Source organism: Mya arenaria, chromosome 12, assembly GCF_026914265.1.
Source record: "Mya arenaria isolate MELC-2E11 chromosome 12, ASM2691426v1".
In the NCBI taxonomy this organism is placed as follows: Eukaryota; Metazoa; Mollusca; class Bivalvia; order Myida; family Myidae; genus Mya; species Mya arenaria.
Window position 1 is genome coordinate 67,863,908 of NC_069133.1, and position 11,892 is coordinate 67,875,799.

The following is an 11,892-nucleotide window of genomic DNA, read 5'->3' on the forward strand; positions in this document are numbered from 1 at the left end:
ATGTTAACTGTCGCCAATGAATTGACATGTTGACCAAAGCCTATGTATTGACATGTTGACTGTATCCAATGTATTGACAAGTTGACTGTAACCAATGTATTGACATGTTGACTGTAACCAATATATTGACATGTTAACTGTAGCCAATGAATTGACATGTTGACCAAAGCCTATGTATTGACATGTTGACTGTAACCAATGAATTGACATGTTGACTGTAACCAATATATTGACATGTTAACTGTCGCCAATGAATTGACATGTTGACTGTAACCAATGTATTGACATGTTAACTGTCGCCAATGAATTGACATGTTGACCAAAGCCTATGTATTGACAAGTTGACTGTAACCAATGTATTGACATGTTGACTGTAACCAATATATTGACATGTTAACTGTAGCCAATGAATTGACATGTTTACCAAAGCCTATGTATTGACAAGTTGACTGTAACCAATGTATTGACATGTTGACTGTAACCAATATATTGACATGTTAACTGTCGCCAATGAATTGACATGTTGACCAAAGCCTATGTATTGACAAGTTGACTGTAACCAATGAATTGACATGTTGACTGTAACCAATATATTGACATGTTAACTGTCGCCAATGAATTGACATGTTGACCAAAGCCTATGTATTGACAGGTTGACTGTAACCAATGAATTGACATGTTGACTGTAACCAATATATTGACATGTTAACTGTAGCCAATGAATTGACATGTTGACTGTAGCCAATGCATTGACATGTTGACTGTAACCAATGTATTGACATGTTAACTGTAGCCAATGAATTGACAAGTTGACTGTAGCCAATGAATTGACATGTTGACATTAACCAATGTATTGACATGTTGACATTAACCAATGTATTGACATGTTGACAGTAACCAATTTATTTACATGTTGACCAAAGCCTATGTATTGACATGTTGACTGTTATCAATGTATTAACATGTTGACTGTTACCAATGTATTTACATGTTGACTGTTATCAATATATTGACATGACTTTAACCAATGTATTGACATGTTGACTGTATCAATGTATTAACATGTTGACATTAACCAATGTATTGACATGGTTACAGAAGCTAATGTATTGACATGTTGACTTTAACCAATATATTGACATGTTGACTGTAGCCAATGCATTTACATGTTGACTTAAACCAATGAATTGACATGTTGACTGTAACCAATGTATTGACATGTTGACATTAACCAATGCAATGACATGTTGACCAAAGCCAGTGTATTAACATGTTGACTGTTATCAATGTATTCACATGTTGACTGTAACCGATGTATTGACATGTTGACCATAACCAATGGATTGCATGTTGACCAAAGCATTTGTATTGACATGTTTAGTGTTATCAATGTATTGACATGTTGACTGTAACCAATGTATTAACATGTCGACCTTTGACAGCAACCAATGTATTGACATGTTGACAGTAACAAATTTATTGACATATTGACCAAAGCCTATGTATTGTCATGTTTAGTGTTATCAATGTATTGACATGTTGACTGTAACCAATGTATTGACATGTTGACATTAACCAATGTAATGGCATGTTGACCAAAGTCAATGTATTGACATGTTGAAATTAACCAATGTATTGACATATTGACTGTTACCAATGTATTGACATATTCACCATAACCAATGTATTGACATGTTGACTGTTATCAATGCATTGACATGTTAACTGTTACCAATTGTATTGACATGTTGACTATTATCAAATTATTGACATGTTGACTTTAACCAATGTATTGACATGTTGACTTTAACCAATGTATTGACATGTTGACAGTTACCAATGTGTTGACATGTTAACTGTAGCCAAAGAATTGACATGTTGACTGTAACCAATGTGTTGACATGTTAACTGTAGCCAATGAATTGACATGTTGACTGTAACCAATGTATTGACATGTTGACATTAACCAATATATTGACATGTTGACATTAACCAATGTATTGAAATATTGACTGTAACCAATGTATTGACATGTTGACTTTAACCAATATATTGACATGTTGACATTAACCAATGTATTGAAATATTGACTGTTATCAATGTATTGACATGTTGACTGTTATCAATGTATTGACATGTTGACTGTTACCAATTGTATTGAAATGTTGACTGTTATCAAATTAGAAACATGTTGACTTTAACCAATATATTAACATGTTGACATTAACCAATGTATTGAAATATTGACTGTAACCAATGTATTGACATGTTGACTTTAACCAATGTATTGACATGTTGACATTAACCAATGTATTGAAATATTGACTGTTATCAATGTATTGACATGTTGACTGTTATCAATGTATTGACATGTTGACTGTTACCAATTGTATTGAAATGTTGACTGTTATCAAATTAGAAACATGTTGACTGTAACCAATGTATTGACATGTTGCCTTTAACCAATATATTGACTTGTTGACATTAACCAATGTATTGACATGTTAACCCAAGCCTATGTATTGACATGTTGACCAAAGCCTATGTATTGACATGTTGACTGTTATCAATGAATTGACATGTTGACTGTTATCAATATAATGACATGTTGACTGTAGCCAAATGTATTGACATGTTGACTTTTATCAATGTATTGACATGTTGACTGTTATCAAATTATTAACATGTAGACCGTTATCAATGTATTGACATGTTGACTGTTATCCAATGTATTGACATGTTGACTGTATCCAATGTATCGACATGTTGACTTTAACAAATATATTGACATGTTGGTTGTATCCAATATATTGACATGTTGGCATTCACCAATGTATTGACATGTTGACTAGAACCAATGTATTGACATGTTGACTGTAACCAATGTATTGACATGTTGACAGTTACCAATGTATTGACATGTTGACTAGAACCAATGTATTGACATGTTGACAGTTACCAATGTATTGACATGTTGACAGTTACCAATGTATTGACATGTTGACAGTTACCAATGTATTGACATGTTGACTAGAACCAATGTATTGACATGTTGACAGTTACCAATGTATTGACATGTTGACTAGAACCAATGTATTGACATGTTGACAGTCACCAATGTATTGACATGTTGACTAGAACCAATGTATTGACATGTTGACAGTTACCAATGTATTGACATGTTGACAGTAACCAATGTATTGACATGTTGACAGTTACCAATGTATTGACATGTTGACTAGAACCAATGTATTGACATGTTGACTGTAACCAATGAATTGACATGTTGACTGTAACCAATGTATTGACATGTTAACTGTAACCAATGTATTGACATGTTGACAGTTACCAATGTATTGACATGTTGACTGTTACCCATTGTATTGACATGTTGACAGTTACCAATGTATTGACATGTTGACTAGAACCAATGTATTGACATGTTAACTGTAACCAATGTATTGACATGTTGACTGTAACCAATGTATTGACATGTTGACTGTTACCAATGTATTGACATGTTGACTGTTACCCATTGTATTGACATGTTGACAGTTACCAATGTATTGACATGTTAACTGTAACCAATGTATTGACATGTTGACTGTAACCAATGTATTGACATGTTGACTGTAACCAATGTATTGACATGTTGACTGTTACCCATTGTATTGACATGTTGACAGTTACCAATGTATTGACATGTTGACTAGAACCAATGTATTGACATGTTGACTAGAACCAATGTATTGACATGTTGACTAGAACCAATGTATTGACATGTTAACTGTAACCAATGTATTGACATGTTGACTGTAACCAATGTATTGACATGTTAACTGTAACCAATGTATTGACATGTTGACAGTTACCAATGTATTGACATGTTGACTGTAACCAATGTATTGACATGTTAACTGTAACCAATGTATTGACATGTTGACTGTAACCAATGTATTGACATGTTGACAGTTACCAATGTATTGACATGTTGACTGTAGCCAAATGTATTGACATGTTGACTTTTATCAATGTATTGACATGTTGACTGTTATCAAATTATTAACATGTAGACCGTTATCAATGTATTGACATGTTGACTGTTATCCAATGTATTGACATGTTGACAGTTACCAATGTATTGACATGTTGACTGTTATCCAATGTATTGACATGTTGACTAGAACCAATGTATTGACATGTTGACTGTAACCAATGTATTGACATGTTGACTTTTATCAATGTATTGACATGTTGACTGTTATCAAATTATTAACATGTAGACCGTTATCAATGTATTGACATGTTGACTGTTATCCAATGTATTGACATGTTGACATTAACCAATGTATTGACATGTTGACTGTTACCAATGTATTGACATGTTGACTGTTATCCAATGTATTGACATGTTGACTAGAACCAATGTATTGACATGTTGACTGTAACCAATGTATTGACATGTTGACAGTTACCAATGTATTGACATGTTGACTGTAGCCAAATGTATTGACATGTTGACTGTAACCAATGTATTGACATGTTAACTGTAACCAATGTATTGACATGTTGACAGTTACCAATGTATTGACATGTTGACTGTAATCAATGTATTGACATGTTGACAGTTACCAATGTATTGACATGTTGACTGTATCCAATGTATCGACATGTTGACTTTAACAAATATATTGACATGTTGGTTGTATCCAATATATTGACATGTTGGCATTCACCAATGTATTGACATGTTGACAGTTACCAATGTATTGACATGTTGACTAGAACCAATGTATTGACATGATGACCAACGCCTATGTATTGACATGTTGACTGTAATCAATGTATTGACATGTTGACCAACATCTATGTATTGACATGTTGACTAGAACCAATGTATTGACATGTTGACCAACGCCTATGTATTGACATGTTGACCAACGCCTATGTATTGACATGTTGACCAACGCCTATGTATTGACATGTTGACTAGAACCAATGTATTGACATGTTGACCAACATCTATGTATTGACATGTTGACTGTAATCAATGTATTGACATGTTGACCAACATCTATGTATTGACATGTTGACTAGAACCAATGTATTGACATGTTGACCAACATCTATGTATTGACATGTTGACTGTAATCAATGTATTGACATGTTGACCAACATCTATGTATTGACATGTTGACTGTAACCAATGTATTGACATGTTGACCAACATCTATGTATTGACATGTTGACTGTAATCAATGTATTGACATGATGACATTCACCAATGTATTGACATGTTGACAGTTACCAATATATTGACATGTTGACCAGAACCAATGTATAGACATGATGACATTAACCAATGTATTGACATGTTGACAGGGAATTCCTGTTTTTGGCCATATTTTATTATTCAAGTTATGGTAACAGCCTTAAAACATGTCTCCCTACACCTACTTTACAATTCTGATGTAGTGAATACTGGTTGGCTCAACATTTTGCCTGGATGGAGCATTCCATTTGCAGATCTCATCTGTGCATGGCACCTTGTTTAGGCCCTTCACAACACAATCTTCGACTGCAAATAGCACAGCTGCAATATGGTTGCATGCTTCACCCAATCTGAAACAGAATAATGTTAAGTAAATAATATTCCTTCTGATTTCAAATAATATTCTTCCTGATGTCAAACAAATGACAAAATCTAGAATTATCAAGCTTTGACACATTTATAAACAGTAAAACTGGGAATGTGCACAGCGAAAGGTGGGGCTCATACAGTCAAAATAATTGAAGTGGTTGGATCCCCCCCCCCTTTTTTATGTCGTTAGGGAAAAATCATGTTTTGAACGTCCATTATTTTAGACATGGTCAAGGGTTCATCCTGATATTTATTAACTATTAAACCATAGCTAATGTTTACCATTTCTTTCTTTGATAAAAAATTAATTATAAACAATATACATCTAAATGACATTTATACACAAACAAAAATGTTGTTATTACCCAGCATCACATTTACAGGTTCACCCAACTGGGATGGTGGTCTGTCTGTACAGCGCAACAAACATCTTGTACGACTTCCTCCGTTACGAAGTCAGCACAATCGAAATGATCAACTATAGTTTTTTTCACTGTCAAAATAGTGTTCAAAATTCGCCGTAGCATGTTCGCCTGAGGCTACCAAATTTTAGCTGGGGCTACCGATTTTCCACAGAAACTACCAATTTTTCCTAATGTGATTTTAAAAAACCAGTGCCAATTCAACACATAACGCATATTTGTTTATTATACAGAAGGCCTTATTATTCAAGAATGTGTCTTTCAAGGCTACTGGAGTGACTAAGTAGCCTTGACAATGGCGAATTCGGATTGCTGAAATTTACGATGATCAAAAAGCTGATTGCTCTGCGATTCAGGGCTCAAGTCATCCCTTCCCTAAATTTGCCCCAACTTCCATCAAATGCCATGGATTTGGGAGGCGTTTGTTGAAAAATCTGTATGCCCGAACAATGTCCTTGTTGAAAGATTCGTAAATAAACACTCCATTGCATAAATCGGCACTTCGATTTGGTATCAGTTCTAAAGATTTCAGTGTGTTGTTTACTCAGCAAGATGAGCTTCCACAGAATGACCTCTTGCAAACTCATGGTTTTGCCCAGTCTCAATGTTAAGTTTGATGACTGTATGTCCAGGCATTAATGAGTTATCACTTGGACAAGCTTTGACAACCTTTCCATGTTTAAGGTCACTGTGTCCTTGACCTTCAACCAGATGACCCATCAAATCAATAGGGGTCTTTAACTTGAAAGGCCTAACCTTCATGTCAAGTTTGATGACAATAGGTTCAAGAATTATCAATATCCCACTCGGATATGATTTGGCTACCGACAGATGAACCGACTGTCTCACAGACCAACCAACGTGTGCAAAGCAATAAACCCACTCTTTTTCGAAGGGGGGGCATTATAACTCTGTGATTAGCTGATAACGAGTTATTGTTATTGTACACTGCTCTTCCTTTCGTTGTGCTTTGTATGCAGTTAAATTTAATTAAATCAAGAAGGTTTCATTATTATGCTCCTAACAAGAAAAAGTAACAAAGTACAATCACTCTATAGTTAGCCAAAAAAGGTTTTAGTTCTTTGCACACTGCAATTCCACTTATTGTTCTAATAAATATTAAAAGAACATAGTTCAATAAAAATCCATCTAGTAGTTATGCTCCGGACAAGGACGCAATTAAGGGGATTAACTCTGAGATAAGCTGTAAAAGAGTTATTGTTCTTGTAGACTGCATTTCCTCTTACTGTGCTTTCAATTGACCTTACGACAGGATTTGATTGACAGGTCCTATCAGCCAATCAGAATTTAGGACTGATAAGCCGTGTTGCTATCCGCCATTTTGTCCGTCAAACTGACCAGAGTCCGTCATATACATGCGCTGGCAATTCCTCGCCTTTTTAAGTATTATGGTAAAAAGGTGTTGTCATGGCACTTTTAATTCGGATACAAGGTAGCCAGGCCGACTTAAGATGGCTTCCAATTCGTTCCGTATTCGAAACCAGCGAGTTATTTAGAAAAATGCAAGTGCTGAATCAGACTCTGTGGAAGACCTCATCAACAGCTGAACTTGGAAATTTTGAAAGATCGTTCAAAGGTGAAACATCTATACGTCTGTACAAAAGTATTTTTTTGAACAAAACTACTTATTTCAATCCACTCAAAATTTATTTAATACTGAAATTGTCCGTGCATGACCTAAATAAGTGTTACTATTTTTAAACTATAAACATCGTACATTTATGCTTTGGCTTGTGTTGTCAAATCGGCATTAATGGCCATTTAATATCAGGTTCAACATGGACACGATTGATTTCATTCAAGATAGAGGTATTTTTGTTGATACCGTTATGTAGTTTTTATTAACTGCTTTGCTTTCAAAGTAAATCAGGAAATATCGTACAACTAAATTTTTGTCCGAACCATCGCATGCTTCCGAATCTCATCTGCTCGTATGGCTCCTATGTAAACAATGGCTTTTGTAGCTGTCATTCCGACACATTTCATAGATTTCTTATTTTCATATCAGCACTTTGTCGACGGGAAATTCAATCAAGAAAACCCTGACCCTCAAGCAGCTACTGTATTTGACCAGCTCACACCAGCTAGGCCTCCTCCAAAACTCAGATAAATATTTGAGCCACCAAAACAAAACGAGAACAGATCGGTCTGAATCGTTAAGGTATTATTTTCTGTATAAAACAATTTATTTCATTGTACATTGAAATCAATTATTATGTTCATAAGAACTTGATTCTGCCAAACATGTGCTTTAAAGACTTAGACTTATTATGAATAAAGAACAAGTCAAACATGTACATATTTTCATTGTTATTCTTATATTTTGGGCCATGTACGTAAATCTACAATATTTAATGATAGTTCATCCAATGTTCAGAGTCCGGATCACATGCACACTCGATTAACAGTATTCTTAAAGTTGCACTCTCACAGAATTCTAGTTTGACACTTTTTGTCTCAGAATCGGCTTATTTTGGCATTCTTTAAATTAAGACCTAATATGTGAATCACAAAGCAAACTTCTCCGAGCCAAAATATGATAAATGCAATCGAATCCTGTGTAAGTTGTCAAAGTGATCAATCTGTGAAAGTGTAGCTTTAACAGTGAAAAATATCTTCTGCTAATGCTATATATTTTAAAATATATTTGCCATTGCAATAAAGAGATATTCACCTACAATATCATACATAAACACCAAAGAAATATCAAAGTTTAAGTAATGTTTGCAAAACAACAATGTATTTAATAAATCTGATATTAAATATGCAACAACTGGTGTTATATTCCAGAACTGAAGCTTACATCATAGAGGTACATCCTTCCAAGAATCCATCAAAACAACATGCTGAACAACTTCAAGAATTCTCTTCAAAAGACCACACTTTCCTGAAATAAATAAAAGATGCCAATATTAAAATAAATCAGTTACATGTATTGTTAAATATTTTAATACTAGCTGTAAATGCTACGGCCTTTGATGTTTGCTTTCTACATGTATATCATAATGAAATATTGACAAGATAATAGCTAATGTTTTGTGGTTGTTGTTTTTCTCTGGACAAATAGTCCATTACTTTTGTACAGCAAAGTAAAACTAAATGTAATAAAAAGCTTTAAAATAGGTCCTACCGATTATTTGTAAAACTTGTCATCACTGGTTTTCTCTTGCGGTTGACATTGCCTGGACTGGCAAATATCGTGTGTGTGTGTGTGTGTGTGTGTGGGGGGGGGGGGGGGGGGGGGGGGCGGTTTCCGGTCTTATGCTAGGTCCCCTGTGGCGGTAGGCTTGTTGAATACAATAATAAGGGGACTTCCTTATCTCCATCAATCAGAATACTTTAATGATGTCAACGGTAAATAGCAGGAGACCCTCCACCAGCCTTAACCGATAAATGGGGGAGGGTAGTGTGTGTGGGTTAGAACCAGCTGCCCGGTCAGCTTAGTTGGTAAGAGTGCCGGGCTAGTGTTCTGGTGGTTGTGAGTTCGAGCCCCACACCGGGGGCACTTTTCCTCCCAGGTCTACTTTTACAGCCAGTGTGTGAACATGTTCCACAATTTCTGTAAGAACAAAAATCAAAGCATGTGAATGTTTGAGCAATGCAAAAGTTATACAGATTGGTATCACCCACGATTGTCACTTGTCAACTATTACATTATTATTCATAAGGGAGAGTGTTCAATCGCTTAGAACTGAAACTTTTTATGCATAACCCCAATAAACCATTTCTGCTCATACTATAGAATACAAGGTTATACTGTATAGCTGGCATGTAACTGTTATTTAATGTCACTTCCGGGTTCCCCATTCGGGCCGTTTATGATTTACTCATATTGTGCGATGAATTAATCTTTGTTTCAACAATACTGTAAGAAGGACCGGTGTTATTAAAAGTTAAACTTACCCTTGTTTGCATTTTCAGTATGCGTCACACACACGCTTTTCCTTTGTATCGATGTCAATATTGACAACATGGCGGCTATCCGATTTTCTCTGACTTGGATAGATTTCACCCCGTAAATGTTAGATATCGTCATTTTCTAAAGATATATCGAGCCTTCCGATGTAGCAGCCAGTTACAAATTCCTTTGACTTCTATTTTTTCCGCATTGTAATGTCACATTTATGATAATTTGTCAGGAATATCGGAAAGCGAAACGACGCGAGACGCCATTACTTCCTCGTTTGTTTGACGGACATAGACAGAGTTCGCTCCCTTGATATCAGGGGGCGTGGCTTTGAAGCCGCTGTCGTAAGGTCAATTGTATGAAGTTGAACTAAATTCAAATCATGCTCTGGTCAAGCAAATGTAAACAAGAGCACCGCGAAACGGAGCATTATACGCCCGAAGAAGATTCGGCTTGAGGTCTTTAATAAATATTTAGGTTATGCTAGTATACTGCTTACTAGGTGTGAAGTGTTTACAACAAAGGCTTAAACTTCCAATATTGAAACTTTAATAATACTTAAGTTAGCAGTGCTAATAAAAACCTTTGTTCAACAGTATTTTTTTACAACATAGAATAATTGTAAAACAACATACATACCGGTAAGTAGTGCAATGAAGGATGTACTAATATGGAATCAGATTTTATGAAATGAAATATTTTTATAAAATCAGCATACAAATATGGTTGGTACATATCTCCTAAATTACCCGATTACCAGCCAGCCCAGCACAATATGGTCTGTGTAATATGTCTCCAACACGCCTGCCTTACAGCCGTCCATGTTTGTGAAGATGAGGTCTATTGTTGAATTGAAGTCATTGGTGGGACATTCTAATATTTGAGAATACGAGTGCTTGTTCTAGGGTTTGAGGTATGGACCTGGAAATTGCGCGCGACACATCCTTTTAATGTAGTGATGATTTGTATAAAGTTATTTGAAAATCGCTTTATTAGTTACCAAGTTATGGCCCGGACACGGAATTGCTAACGGACGGACAGACGGACAGACAGACAGACAGACGATGGAGGCCATAACATAATATGACCCTTCGGGCGTATAAAAAGGCAATAAATCTGTATTAAGCTAAACAAACAGCTATTGTACTTAGGCAAAAAAAATTATTAACTTGTGTTTCCGGTGACATGGTGAAAAAAAATAGGGTCGGTCGGTCGGGATTTTGTTATTTTGTTTTTACAGTTTCCATATCATGCTATTTTCTGTTGAATCAGAACAATTATGTTATATCTAAGCGTTTCATAATTTACAAAAAGTCAGAGAAAAACAGCATTGCTTAATGTCTGAAATAATTTCCTTACCTTCGACTAACGTATTTTCCCGCCAATTTTGCCCATGTAACCTGGTGTTTTATACTCGTTTATAAGTAGCGATCGGTTTTAAGAAAAAAAATCCTGCATTTCAATCTCTACAAATTTGTGATAGTGTTCTACCCAAACAGTCAATTATCAACTATTTTTTGTTAATTTGCTTGAGGAAAATCGCTGATTTTCTTGTCAACTGTGAGCTCCTTAAACTAGGCCTTCAAGTGGAGGTAGGTTAAAAATAGAACAAGTAAACGCGGATATGGATTTAATTTACTTACCGTATTTTCTCGACTATAAGGCGATTCGCTTATAAGACGGCCCCCTAACTTTGCCCATGAAATCTGGTGCTTTTTGTTTCGACTCGCTTATAAGACGGGGTCAATTTTTAAGCAAATCTAAAATGCTAAAATTCTTCCTAATGTGTAAAAATGTTCAAGCTCAACGGACAATTATCGACTTTCGCGGTAACTGTTTTTGTTTTACTCAAAGAAAATGGCGTGTGAGCTCTCTATTTTGAGGTAGGTTAAAAATGAGTA